The following is a 16,112-nucleotide window of genomic DNA, read 5'->3' as shown; positions in this document are numbered from 1 at the left end:
TGGCTTTCAACGATAGGGAATATCCATTGATAGAATAATTCTTACTTAAAGTCAACTTTGTTCTTGCAACAAATTCATTTCAGGCTTCAAGGCAGATTATAAAGAGGACATAAATTTATGAATAATTAAGCATACCTAGCTCACTTACTAATCTTGTGAATGTTGATTCATCAAGTGGCTTGGTGAATATATCTACAATCTGCTTTTCACTTGGAACAAAATGAAGTTCCACTGTACCTTTCATCACATGCTCCCTAATGAAGTGGTACTTGATGTCAATGTGCTTGGTTCTTGAGTGCTGCACTGGATTTTCAGTAATGGCAATGGCACTTGTGTTGTCACAGAATATAGGAATTTTGTCAACAGTTAGTCCATAGTCAAATAGTTGATTCCTCATCCATAGTATTTATGCACAGCAACTACCAGCAGCAATGTACTCAGCTTCAGCTGTTGATGTAGAAACAGAATTTTGCTTTTTGCTGAACCATGACACAAGCTTGTTCCCTAGAAATTGACAGGTGCCAATTGTGCTTTTCCTGTCTATTTTGCAGCCTGCATAATCTACATCTGAGTAGCCAATTAGATCAAAACCAGACTCTCTAGGGTACCAAATTCCTAGATTTGGAGTTCCTTTGAGATATCTGAAGATTCTTTTAATAGCCACTAAATGAGATTCTTTAGGGTCAGCTTGAAATCTAGCACAGAGACATGTAGAAAACTTTATATCAGGTCTACTAGCAGTTAAATATAAAAGTGAGCCAACCATGCCTCTATAACTTGAAATGTCCACAGACTTTTCAGCCTTGTTTAATTCAAGCTTGGTGGCAGTGGCCATGGGGGTTTTTGCAGATGAACAGTCCATTAAGTCAAACTTCTTTAAAAGATCATAAATATATTTAGTTTGACTAATGAAAATTCCACCATTAACTTGTTTAACTTGTAAACCAAGAAAATAAGTTAGCTCTCCCATCATGCTCATTTCATATTTACTTTGCATTAACTTAGCAAACTTTTTACAAAGCTTATCATCTGTTGATCCAAATATAATATCATCTATATAAATTTGAACAAGTATTGTAGAGCCATTAACATTTCTAAAGAAAAGAGTTTTGTCAACAGTACCTCTTGTGAAGTGATTATCTAGAAGAAATTTTGACAAAGTCTCATACCAGGCTCTAGGTGCTTGCTTTAGTCCATAGAGTGCTTTCAACAGATAATACACATAGTCTGGAAAGTTTGGATCTTCAAATCCTGGAGGTTGGCTTACATAAACTTCTTCCTCCAATTCCCCATTTAGAAATGCACTCTTGACATCCATTTGATAGACTTTGAAATTGGCATGGGCTGCATAGGCTAGAAAGATTCTGATGGCTTCAAGTCTGGCAACTGGAGCAAATGTTTCATCAAAATATATTCCCTCTTGTTGAGAATAGCCTTTAGCAACCAATCTGGCTTTATTCCTTATGACAATGCCAATTTCATCCATCTTGTTTCTGAATACCCATTTTGTGTCAATAGAACTCTTGTTCTTTGGCTTGGGTACCAGCTTCCATACTTTGTTCCTCTCAAATTGGTTTAGCTCATCTTGCATTGCTAAAATCCAATCTGGATCCAATAGAGCTTCTTCCACTCTCTTAGGTTCCTCCTGTGATAGAAAGCTACTATACAGACATTCATCTTGAGTAGCCCTTCTAGTTTGCACTTTAGATGTAGCATCACCAATGATCAGTTCAAAAGGATGAATCTTGGTCCATTTCCTTTGAGGTGGTAGATTAGCTCTAGATGAGGTTGCCTCAGTATTGTCATGATGTGAGATAGAATGTTGATTGGTTGAAACTCCCCCTGAGTTGCTGATCCTTTGAAAGGAATTGGGAGCTCTATCAACTGATGAAGTAAATTGATTATCCATTGACAGACTGTGATCAACGGATGCTTCATTATGAACTTCAACGGATGATGCACTTTGTCTTTCAACGGATGCTGCATTGCTTCTTTCAACGGAAGCTGAATTATGACTTTCAACGGATGCAGCATTCTGTGCATTATCCAAAGGCAGATTTTGAATTCTTCTTGAGATGCCTTCTTCATCATTCTCATCTTCACTATCATCACAATATATCTCAATATTGTCAAATTTGAGTCCTTCATGATGTCCCTCATCTGTTAGTCTATCAATCTTTTTATCATCAAACACAACATGCACAGATTCCATGACAATGTTGGTTCTTAGATTGTAGACCCTATATGATTTTCCAGCAGAATAACCAACAAATATTCCTTCATCAGCCTTTGCATCAAACTTCCCTTTGTGATCAGATTGATTCCTTAAGATGTAGCATTTGCACCCAAAGACATGCAGAAAGTTTAAAGTTGGTTTTCTTCTCTTGAATAATTGATAGGGAGTCATGCCTTTTGCCTGATTGATTAGAGAAATATTCTTAGTGTAACATGCACAGTTAACAGCCTCAGCCCAAAAGTAAGTTGGGAGTTTTGACTCTTCAAGCATTGTCCTTGCAGCTTCAATTAGTGATCTGTTCTTCCTTTTCACCACACCATTTTGTTGTGGAGTCCTTGGAGCTGAGAACTCATGCATGATCCCATTTTCTTCACAGAACAACTTCATGGTTGAATTCTTGAACTCAGTTCCATTGTCACTCCTAATATTCCTTACTTTGAAATCAGGATGATTGCTGCCTTGCTTGATATGATTGATAATGATTTCATTAGCTTCATCCTTTGATCCAAGAAAATAAACCCATGAAAACTTTGAGAAATCATCTACAATCAATAGGCAATATCTTTTCCTTGAAATTGACAATATATTGACTGGTCCAAAAAGATCCATGTGTAGCAGTTGTAATGGTTCATCAATTGTAGATTCAAACTTCTTACTGAATGATACTTTCTTTTGCTTTCCTTTCTGACAAGCATCACACAGTCCATCCCTTGTGAATTCTACTAGAGGCATTCCTCTAACTAAGTCCTTTTTGACTAGATCATTCATTGTCTTGAAATTCAAGTGGGACAGCTTCTTGTGCCATAGCCAACTTTCAACTGGACTTGCTTTGCTGAAAAGACAAGTAATAGATTCTGTATCTGTAGAGTTGAAGTCAGCTAAATACACATTCCCTTTTCTAACTCCAGTTAGAACCACTTTATTGCCCTTCTTACTTGTGACAGTACAGGCTTCAGAATTGAAGGAAACAGTATTCACTCTGTCACATAGTTGACTGATGCTCAATAAGTTGTGTTTGAGACCATCAACCAATGCAACTTCATCAATGATGACATTTTCTTTTGAAATCAAGCCATATCCTATAGTGAATCCTTTGTTGTCATCTCCAAAGGTTATGTTAGGGCCAGCTCTCTCCTTAAACTCTGTGAGCAGGGTGAAATCTCATGTCATGTGTCTTGAACAGCCACTGTCCAAGTACCATAGATTCCTTCTTTTTCCCTGCACACAATAAAATCATCAAGTTGATTTTGGTACCCAAGTTTCCTTGGGTCCAGCCTTGTTAGTCTTTTTCCTAGACTTCATTCCTCCTGCATCTTTTGACTTAGGTAACTTTGGGTACCCAAGTTTCCTCATGATTCAATTCCCTGAACCTTGGCAATCTGAACACTAACATCCCTAGATGTTTTGTAGGCCTTGATTACCTCTTCCTCACTCTCTAACTGTTTAGAAAGAATTTTTACTTTCTTAATAGCTTCTTCTAGTTCACTCTCAACAGTCAAGCATTTAAGTTTAATCTTTTCAAGCTCAATTACCTGATCCTCTAACACAACATTCCTATCACTTAAAAACACATTATTCTCTTTGATCCTAGTGTTTTCTTTGGCTAGTGATTTAAGAGAAACACGCAAATGATATAATTCATTGGACATATCATTTATGGCTTCATTGCATTCATTTTTAGAAAGCTGAGAGAGATCAGTAGTAATTACCTGGTTGCTTGATGAACTAGTTTCATTTTCATCAGAATTAGCCATCAGCGCTAGGTTGACATATTCCATATCATCATCTTCATTGACTCCATCTGCTGCCCAATCATCTTGAGTGAGAAAATCTCTTTCCTTTTGTTTGAGCAAATCAAAATACTTCTTTTTGTAATCAACTTGCTCAAATTTCTTCTTATCAGAGGTTGGCTTCCTACACTCACTTGCAAAGTGTCCACTAATGCCACAGTTATAACATTTGAACTTGGATTTGTCCACCATGTTTTTGTTTGGCTTAGTGAATTTTGTATTTTTCCTAAACTTCATCTTTGCAAACCTCCTGGACAGAAAAGCCAGATGTTCATCAACATCATCAGAGTCATCCTGACTAGAATTGTCTTCATCCTCAGCTACTTGCTCTTTACCCTTGCTTGATTCTGATTTGCTTGTGCCAATTTTGAGGCTTGGCATTGTCTTCTCCTCATTCCTGGCTTCAATCTTCTCACTGTCAGCTACAAGTGCAATTGTTCCTCCTTTTCTCTTTCCCTTTTCCAGCAGCTCATCCTGCTCCATTTCAAGTTCATAAGTCTTCAAAATTCCATATAATCTTTCAAGTGTGAAGTTCTTATAATCTTGAGAATTTCTTAGAGAGACAGTCATAGGCTTCCATTCCTTTGGTAGAGACCTCAGAAATTTTAAGTTGGAATCCTTGATTTGGTACACTCTACCATACAGCTTCAATCCATTTAACAGTTTCTGAAATCTGTTAAAGGTATCATTTAATGATTCTCCTTCTTCAAAGTGAAAATATTCATACTGTTGAACAAGAAGCTGCATCTTGTTCTCTCTAACCTGCTCAGTACCTTCACAGATGATTTGTACAGTATCCCAAACTTCCTTTGCAGTTTGGCTATTGATGACATTGTCAAACATATCTTGATCTAAGCCATTAAACAAAATGTTCATGGCTTTCTTGTCCTTGCGGATTTCTTCCATGTCTTCAATAGTCCATTCTGCTTTTGGCTTGGGAATAGACTGTCCAGCAGCAACTGTTGCAGTAGCAGCTGTGGCCACTTTGTGAGGGATGTGAGGACCATTTTTAATACAGTTGATGTAGCTTTCATCTTGAGAAAGAAGATGTAAATGCATCTTCACTTTCCAGTGATGATAGTTATCTTTTTCCAGGACTGGAATCTTTATACCAATATCCTTCCTAGCAGGAGGATTCTTCTGTGCATGATGTTAGCAGAATAGATCTTTAAACTCTTTGTATGTTAAGAGCTTGCTCTGATACCAATTGTTATTCCCAGTGGACTAACAATGAGATTTACAGAAGGGGGGTTGAATGTAAATCTCAAAACTTTTTCAAGTTTTGAGCAGTTTCTAAGGCTAAGTGTTTTAGTGAGCAAATGTGTATGAATTGCTTGAAGCTAATACAGACAGATATATATTCAAACACAAATGTAAAGAACACAAAGAACTTAAAAACTTTTATGGTGGATTTGTTGTTCCACCAGAGATGTGTTATTTCAGAAAATCTGTGATTCAAAGAATTAAATTGCAGCTGCTTCCTAGTACAAACTAGATGATTTTCTCTCTGGATTTTTCTAAACAGCTCTTAAAAATTCACACCTAATTACTAGCTGCTACTTGGTTTATATATCACCAAGTTTACAAGTGAAGACAAAACTGTAAAATACAATTAAAAAGGCTCTTCACATGTTTCTTCTTTATTTCTCTATCCAATGCAATTTGGGTTTAGCTGTTAATCTTTGAATACTCCCTTGTTTGCACCAGAATGGAAATGCTGCATTTTCTTGATTCCTCCTAGAGGCTGCCACATTCCAGTTTGTCTCTGTCAACCCATGTGCCTCTGTCAGCTTATGAATTGTCACTATCAACTGCTATTGAACTAAGCATCCGTTGAAGCTTTCATCCGTTGATGCCTTATCCGTTGAGGCTTTATCCGTTGAAGCTTTATCCGTTGATGCATTAGCAGTTGAAGTCTTATCCGTTGAAGCACTTATCCGTTGATGGATATTATCCGTTGAAGCTTTAGAGACATCCGTTGAAGCTTTGTTTCTTATCCGTTGAAGGTCTTCAATATCTGTTGATACTTCTTCACTTATACAAAATTACAAGGTATGAAATATTTATAATTAGCCCTCCTATTTGCATATCCACTAGTAGTCAACATGACTGATAATTTCCTACAACATCTAAGAATTACAACTTGAATCCAGAGAGTGAAATGTGCTACAATACTAAACTTATTTCTAAGTAAAGCTACTCCTTCAACGGATAGCCAAGATGGTCTTATCCGTTGAGGCTACAAACACTAGATTTCTACTTAAGTGTTTTGTTTAACTTATCATCAAACTAATACACATATTCCTAACAATATCCCATTGTGAATCCTTTGTTGTTGTCTCCAAAGGTCACCAAAGGGCCAGCCTTATCCTCAAACTGTGATAGCAGGGCCTTATCACCTGTCATATGCCTGGAGCATCCACTATCTATGATCCATATGACCTTCTTCATTTTGCCCTACTGTTAGGATGAGAACACGCGTTGATTTACACGTAAGTATACGCGGTTGTAAGTTATATAGAATTCTTTCTAGTTCGTTCCCACAGAGACTGGTTTAGGTTAAGTTCAATTTATGCACTTATGCAACAATGATATGCCTACCATTCAATGCGTTAGGTTTTTGATTAACTAAGAGATTATACTAATAACTTTAACTGAGAGAATTGAGGTTGAATTACTTATATAAGACAAACATGGGATTTCAACTTCATTAAATACTTCTTTCAATAGCCTATTATTCTTAACCTTACCATGTAATGGTGATGACACTAATCAGATAACACGAAACTAGTAAACGCCAACGTTCATTGTACGAATACCCTACTACCAAGCATCCATAAAAGAGATAGAAGTTGGATAGACACCAAGTATGTTGAAACCCTATATATCTATATAATTTGACAACATAAAGGTTTAATGCCTAAGTTATCTATTTTGATTACATAGAGCAAGTAAGATGGTTAAAATTACCTATGAATCATGCATAACAAATACATGAACATATGTCAGCATGGCAAGTTCTAAACCCCTATATTCATTTTCGCTTCAATAGAGATTAACACACTATCTTATAAGTTCGCGACGCTCATAGACGAATAAGCACAACCAATACTAGGATATCATACAATCACCACACACTAAGATATCGAAATAAATTAACTAAAAAAATCAATAAGTAAATCTGTTAGAACCCCACGACAACGATTAGTTCATAACTGAACTCATCATCACCGTGGGTTCCGATGAAAGCATGGTATAATAAACTAGGTCTTTATAAAACTGAATAATAAACAAGAGTACGATCACAAGAGTATAAGGTTCAACAAATAAGAAAACTAGCATCCAAGATTACAACTTAAACAAAGAATCATAAGAATAAAATATATCCTCTTCGCCTTCATTGAATTATGTTATACGGTCTTCTTACGTCTTCTCCTTGATCTTTGTTGTGTCTCTCATGTGTATCACGTACTTTAAAACGTCTTATTTAGGCTTTATATAGGCTATAGAATCATCCTGGGCCTCTAACAATCAAAATCATACAAGAATTAGGAAACTGCAGAATTGACCTAGTGCGGCCGCATGCTATCCAAGCGCGGGCGCACTGTACTTATGTCCAACCGGCGTGGGCGCGTGCTAACACAGTGCGGGCACGCTAAGGCACCTTCATAACACCAATTTAGCACCAAATCAATGCTAAATCTCATCCTTCCTTCATATATGCCCTGAAATGCAAAACACTACAAAAATACATCAAATACACAAACAACTTGAGTATAAAACATCAATTCGAGCCTTTATAAAGCATTCTAAGTGGATATAAATGCCACTTAACACACCCCCAAACTTGAATCGATGTTTGTCCTCAAGCATAAACAGACTCAAAGAACGAAAATTAAAAATGCATGAATGCAACTAACATGAATGCAACGATCCCCTCAGAATAACTAAACCAACCAATGAGCAACATCTCAACAAATGCAATTATTCGCACAAAGATCAATCAAATCCCATAATTTAACTTATAAGCCAGAAACGTGTGTGTGTGTAATTGCTTAACTGACATACTCTAGCAACTAAAACAATAATCATAACCCACCACTCATCAAGGCAATCACAAGGTTATAAATAGAATAAATGATAAACTCAAAATGACTGACTATACTTCAATTTTATCAGAGTTATATAAGGATTCATGCTTTTATTTATAACACATAACAAACACAAATATGCTTATTTGATCGAGCAATGAGTGAGGTCCACAAAAGACTTATGCAATAATACCCAAGTAGCGAGCGTTAGGTTAGCGGATCCCGGACTATAAAAGCCTTAGGTCACTAGGAATAAAGTCCCCTAAGAACTTAATAACTCGAGTATTAAAGAGCCCACTCGTGATCAATTATGCATCAACATATATTATTATTATTTTCTTCATTTTTTTCCTTTTTCACATAATTTTTGAACGAGTGTGTTTCGCTCCATCTCGCTCAACCCTAAACTACTCATATAAAATGAGCCGGCTATTAGCCATTTGACACCTAGCCACAACAACTAGCAATTAAATCCAATGTTTTCTCCAATTTAAACATCCATGTTATTTTACCATTAAGAGAATATCATATATTCTAGACATAAACAAGTGATTAAACCTCGACAAACAAACAAACCATGATCATGATCTAGCACTCAAGCAACCTATAAGACTTAGTGATTTTTTTTTACTTCTAATATGTAAATCAACTCGTTAAGACTTAACATCCCTCTATATGACGTCACTACACTCGCATCAACATCACAGATTAATCGGAAAAGCAAACTTAAGGTTTTATGATATAATGCCCATGCAACTATATGCAACATACTAACATGCAAAATAAATATACAAAATAAAAAAAACTACATGACAAATATGCAACTATATGAACTAAACTATCATGAATATGAAACCATATGGACTCACACAAACATATTCCTTAACTACCAGCCCCAAACTTAAAATTTTCACTGTCCTCAGTGAAGGTAATAGTAAGGAACAAGGCATACCTACTCGGAATTAGGATCATCACCCTATGTGGGTGGAGTGTTAGGAGGCGGGTACATAGAATTCTCACCAAAAACTGGCCACTGAATGTCAACTCCTGTGGCTCTGAAAGCTTTACCCAATGCCTGGGTAAGGTCCTGTGTAAACCTGTTATGGATGTCATGCATCGCATCCATCCGCCTCATCAAGCGCCTATACTGCGTTGAGCCCAAACCAGCACTGCCCTCTATATCCTGTTGTTGGTGCTATGAAGAACCAACCTCACCCATATGATATCCCCATGCCGCTCTGCGTGCCTGAGAAGAACCACCAGCATAAGTCTGATCGGCTGGCTGGCCACCCGAAAAGTGATCATAAGTGTAACCAAGCCCCTTCTCATCAGCCTTTCCCCCAAACCATTCCTGCATCACTGCGATGGTCAAACTATCAATAGGGGAACTAGGCAACTGCAGCTACTCATGTGTGGGCCAATGAACTCCAACTGCCATACATAGCTTCGTCACAATTGACGCATACAGAACAGAACCTGTAGAGCTCCCACGCAGAAACCTCAAAATACCCTGATAAATAATGGAGCCAAGATCCACATAGTCGCCCTCCAATATCCCCACAACAACTTGGCATGATCCACAGTAACATCGTGCACATGTGAAGAAGGCATGTTGTTCGCACAAATAAAAGAATTCCATGCACGAGCGAACCTGTTCATGCAAGAGGCAGGGAAAGTGGCATACTCATTCGAGCCCTTCTTGAACTTCCAGTGAGTGTTTAAGACACACAGTGTAGCAACAATCATGTCCAAGTCAAAATCCTCCCCGATCTTAGTCACCCAATCTTCTTGATCCTGCTGTCTCTCGGGCTGGTTGATCACCCGACGAATAGCCTCTGCCTTATAATCCACCATCAACCCCTGCACCACTGAGTACCCGTTCTTATCCGCCTTCATATTTACGTAAAACTCGTGAACTACACTAATGGGAATAGCAGTGGGTGCCTCACAAAAAGCAACCCAACCCATCTCCAAAATTATCTCCAAAAGCTTACCATCCCTCCCCCATGGAAGGAAACCCCTCTCCTTCGTTATGGGCTTCGATAGCAGCCTCGTATACTCCGCTTCAGCATCCGGAATAGCAAACCTAGGCCTCACACCCCCAACACTAGAAGAATCGGTGGTGCTGCTGAGAAGTGTTTAAGAGAGATTTCGGTTTGAGAATTGAAAAGTATTGTGGAGATGATAGTGTATAAGTGTATGTATATATAGAGATTGAGAATTAGTTTTGGAATAGAAGTGGGATTTCAATATGGAATTAGTGGGAGTAATGGGGTGATTGGAGAGTAAAATTCGGGTATAAAGGGAAAAAGGGAAACTTGTGATGAAATCTTTTTGTGTTTTAAAATTTATATCTTTTTTTCGAGTCCAGGGGGTCAGCGCGGCCACCCCGCCTGGTAGCGCGGGTGCGTCGTGTTCCTGGAATTCCAGCGCGGCTGCCCCGCAAGCCAGCATGGGCAAGCGTAGTTATTGGAGTTTTCATCGCGGTTGCCCCGCTTCCCAGCGCGGGCGCCGTGCTTCTGTCAAAAATCCCCTGTTTTTCCTGCTTTTTAGATTTTTTTGTGTTTTCTTCTTTTTTCTCTTCCTTCTAACTTCTTTTCTTCCTACTAATGTACAAAAAGCTTGGGTTGCCTCCCAAGAAAACGTAGCTAACTTGACGTAGAATCCTGAGATCAAGTGGATAATAAAACGGCACTAACAACCTCACGGTTTATCGTATCCCCATAGTAATTCTTCAAACGTTGTCCATTTATGTAACACCCCCAAATACGGGGTCGGGGATCCGGGTTGTAACGAGTTCCATTTCCCTTAATAATACTTAATCTTAATAATCAACCAACTACTGCGTACTATGACCCCACAATATACACACACACCACAAGTTATAGTCTCAGAGATGAATACCAAACAATAACACAAGTCATTTTATTCCTCAATTATAAGGCATTACACCTCAAAAGGGCTTCTGAATAAATTTACATATTCTTTGCCATTATTACAATTCATAAATATACATAAGTCTGGTACATCAAAAGTTGAAAGCCTAGCCTATTGGTAGACCCTACCTCAGCTACAACGGCATCAACGCCTACAGGAAACTGCGGAACGTTTCCTATCCGCTCACGAATTGGGAGCTTGATCATGTTCATCTTGTCTATCTGTTGTTGTATGATGAAAGAAGAAAGCAAGGGTGAGCAACAAGCTCACCGAAATAATATGTATAATGATTAACAATATATGAGCATTCTCATAGTACTCATGAAAGTCTTGGTCAAGTAAAAAATTGAACCAATTTTGATATCTTATCGCGACCAAGTCGCAAAATATTCAGTATATATGTATATATACTTTTCAAAATTTTGGAAGTCCTCTTCCATGTATAATATACACAGAGTTTTAGTTTATAACTGTATTAAAATATCGTTGCAAGGTGATCTCATATATCTAACCTTGTCTCAACATTTTTGTGAAAATCTTTGTCATGCATAAGATAATCATTAACCAGATATAAGTTGAAAAGATGAAGTTACAAGATACTCCAATATACTTATATCTTTTCCGGATACTACTTGAACTACCACCGTTCAAGGTATCATCAGTTTCAAAAGTTCATCACATAGATGAGACTACAAGAAAAGACTTGAATAGATTCAATCTTTGAAATATCATTATAAATAATAAAGTTACGAGATACTTCATTAAGTTCCGATATATATACACCTATATATATATCTCATACTTTCCTTGGAAACCTCTGAGCCACTCAGCCACTTACGCATTGATGGACTCCCACTGAGCCACTTACACTTTCATGGACGCCCACCGAGCCTATGTTGCTTATGCCGACTCAAATAGATGGACTTACTTCCCGAACGTTGGGCAAGTAATCAAAATGTTTTCTCAAAACAGCAACCTTGTTGCGAATATAAAATACACCACAGAGCCGGATCCCTCGGGTTTTGAGCGAGTATTTAACTCCCCTTTGAAAGGAAGATCTTAAATATAAAAATGAGTTTTGGGATCCGCTCTAACTTTCAAAATCATTTTGAAGACTCGAAAACATTTTTAAGAATGTTTGGAGTAATGCTGATTTAATAAAATAAATCAGTCCCGATATATTGGAGAATATCTGAATATTATTATTAAATATTATTCCCATAAAGGATAATCTTTATAAAAATAATTGAAGTAGAAGTTTTAAAAACTCATACTTGAAATGAATAACGAATAACCAAAGATATACTTATACGAAAGTAATATCTTTATTTGAATAATCGAAAATAAGTTTGATTATCGAAACACTATTCTTCAATAAAATAAAGAATATTATTTAATAAAATAAGCGGAGTCGTAAGTCCTTGAATGAATATTCAAAAATAATATTCATTAAATAAAGTAAGCGGAGTCATAAGTCCTCGAATGAATATTCAAAATAATATTCATTAAAAAAAGTAAGCGGAGTCATAAGTCCTCGAATTAATATTCAAAATAATATTTATTAAATAAAATAAAGTTATCGAATAAACCTTATTTGATTAATAGTTTTGAAAACTATATCAATATATATATAAATATATATATTATACTCGGGAACAGCGACTCCCGGTTTAGAAAAATGTTCACCTTTGGGTCCCCTATACTAAGGGTATACGCAACTAATGCTTATCTCCAGCATAGGTATTATGCAATTTATAAGCATTTGAATCAACAATTAGATATCAAGATTACAAAACAGACATGCATATATACCATATCAGCATGCTTCAATATATCGCAAGATTTGCTAATAACAATCATGCACTTATCACAAGATAATGCATATACATATATTTACATCACAACAACAGTATAACGGGTAGAAAACTTGTCTGAGTGTTCCCGGATAGACTTAAGCTTAGAGTGGGTCCGATAACCTATGAACAACAACATAAGTCGGAATTAACCCATGGTCGCTTAAGAAACTAGACTTTAACCAATTGAAACCTAATGTTCGCTTATGGTCACTTCTACGCTTAACGAATCACATAAGTCGTTCGAGTACCCTTGGCTCCACCATTTTTAATAAATTAACCATTAAGAATTTTAAGGCAATTCTTTCGCGAGTACTCTACCAACTGCCTAATCCACTTTACATAATTGTTTCATACTCCAATTAGTCATTTAAGGGCCTTAACCAAGGTTTCAAAGTAAGGCGAGGGGTAATAGTTCGTTCGCGAAATGCCGTTACTTAAAACGGTCGTTTCTCCTAAACCGCACATCGGATTCAAGCGAACCACAAATCAAAACGAAGCTTACGACACAATCTAACTAAACATGGCAAAGTAACAGATTCAATAATTAGCTCTCTGTCCCGAACACTAAGAACAAACAGTTGTATGAAATTGGGCATTACGACGACTATGTTTACGCGATTACCAAGTTTTAAACCACTCCAAACAACCACCATTCAACTCACAACCAACAATACAACCAACCCTCATCCAAACCTTACTACATCAGTCCCCAAACCTCAAGATTTTCTAATTTATACAACCCCACACATGAACTACTAGCTATACTTAAGTTTCATTAACTATAAACAAGATTTCAACATCCAAATCACTACAAATCCAATCCAAACTCTAAACACACAAGCATCATGCTTCTCATTTACTATAACCATCAAAACCATCGTAACACTCAAAGTAAAGTTAGGGTTTAGAGGTGTTATACCTTCCTTGGAGTGATTAGAGTAGCTAGGAAGTCTTAGGGAGCCTCCTACAAGCTTGATCTTTCCAAAGAAATCAAGAACACAAAGTTAGGTTTTGAAGTTTCTAAAAGTCAGATTGAATGAACTGTCAAAACTAGGGTCTTACCATGATTATTTGGACGAGACTTGTGAACAAGAGTTGTAGGCCATCTCAATACCTTTCCAAAGAGCTATAGAACATACTATTTGAGTGAGTATTGAAGGAGATATGGTAGTTTGAAGTTGCTGCTCTGGTTTTGGCCGAGAGCTTTTATTCTTGGAAAGCAAAAGTCAACTTCTAATTTGTGTTTTGTGATTTGTTTTGCCTTGGCTTGGTTGCTACCTTTTGTTTGCTAATTAAATTGTTACCATGGTAAAAATTGTGTGGCTCACAATCAACCAACCAATCCTTCCCACTTTGTCATGCTCATGTCATCTGCTTATGTCATCTTGTTACACTTGTCTTCCTCTTGTTGGTGTGATGACATCATCATCCATTAACCTCTTTGATTAACCCCTGATTACTTGGCTAATGACCGCTGATCTGTTACACGGTTCGCTTAACTTTCGTTCTCATTTATCGTTTGAGGGATCATACCCGGGATCTTATTACTTGGGTTCCCCTAAACCTTTCTCAATATTTTATATTCCTTTTATGATCCTCTCTTATAATCCTTGAATTAAATCCTTTTAATCATGTTACCTTATACTCAATTCTTTCGGTATCTGGTGGATTTTTGGGAAAAATCAAAGTGTTCGAATTTGGATTCTGACGATCTTTACATACACTTATTTACTTTATGGAATACTAATACGATCTTAGAATTTTCATAACAGTACTCATATATAGCGTGGTCTGATAATTTTCCTTAATCAGCATCATCAGAAAAAGTTACTATTCATCCATGTTTCAAAAATTCCAAAAATTGGGGTTATTACAGTCTCCCCTCCTTAAAAGGATTCCGTCCCGAAATCGGATAGAAAATGAATAGGGATGCTCTCTTAGCATTGCACTTTCTAACTCTCAAGTAAATTTTCCTACATCATGGTTCTACCATCAAACTCTGACTAGTTTGATAACCCTTCTCCTAAGCACTTGTTCCTTTTCAATCTATAACCCTTCCTGGTTGCTCCATATAGGTTACGTCTGGTTGCATGTCTATGCGCTCATATGCCCCTATTTGCCTGGCATCCGAATTACACTTCCTTAACATTGATACGTGGAACACGTTATGAACTTGCTACAGGTTCGGGGGTAGGGCTAGCTCATATGCTAACTTCCCAATACATCTTAATATCTCCAAGGGTCCAACACTTCGTGGGCTTAGCTTTCCTTTCTTTCCGAACCACATCCATCTTTTCCAAGGGAATACCTATAACAGCACTAGGTCCCCTACTTCCTATTCCTTGTCCTTTCGTGTCAATTCAACATACTTCTCATGTCCATCTTGGGCTACTACCAGCCGTCTTATGATTAGATCTATTATATCCCTGGTCCTTTGGATCACTGCTGGTCCGAGCATCTTGCGCTCTGCAACTTCATCCTAACATAAGGGAGATCGACATTGTCTTCCCACAAGGATCTCATAAGGCGACATCTCGATAATGACATATGATCTATTATCGTAAGAAAACTCAATTCGCGTCAAGTGATCATTCCAAATTCTTTCAAGTCTATTGCACAGACTCTCATCATAGCTTCTAGCATTACAGCTTTTGCTTCTCAATACTCCTTCTTTTTTGGTTCGTAAGCGTTACTATCTTCCGTACAGAATACTATTCTAGATATACCTTTACTCGCTAGAGTTTTATAACCTTTTAATAAATGCGTCAACCTTAGTATCACGAATGCGTTTCCATTCCGAATACCACCATACTTGGTACCACTTCATCTCTAGCTGCCTCCATCTTCGAAAGCTTGGTCCTTCGTGTAGAAGTAAAAGAATTTATTGAGAGATCACTATGATCATGAATACTTGTTCTATTGCATAGTTAGTATAGAAGGTGGCCAGCCTTTAGTACTTGACAAGCAATTAAACAACATGTGGTATCCTACTAGGCTTCTATCACACAGATAGATAGTCATTCGGCAATACCTCCCCTTCTGGAAGGGTTGTTCTTCTCAGCTTATACAAAATGAAAAGAAAAGAACGAATTGAAGAGAATTGTATATAAAAAAAATACTGCCACAAAAGATCTGGCTTGGAATCTACCTCTGAACTATAGAGGTTTGTCACAAGAGAACAAAATATATATATGTATATATC

This window comes from Apium graveolens, chromosome 3 (genome assembly GCF_009905375.1).
Source record: "Apium graveolens cultivar Ventura chromosome 3, ASM990537v1, whole genome shotgun sequence".
Classification (NCBI taxonomy): Eukaryota; Viridiplantae; Streptophyta; class Magnoliopsida; order Apiales; family Apiaceae; genus Apium; species Apium graveolens.
This window is presented reverse-complemented; position numbering follows the sequence as displayed.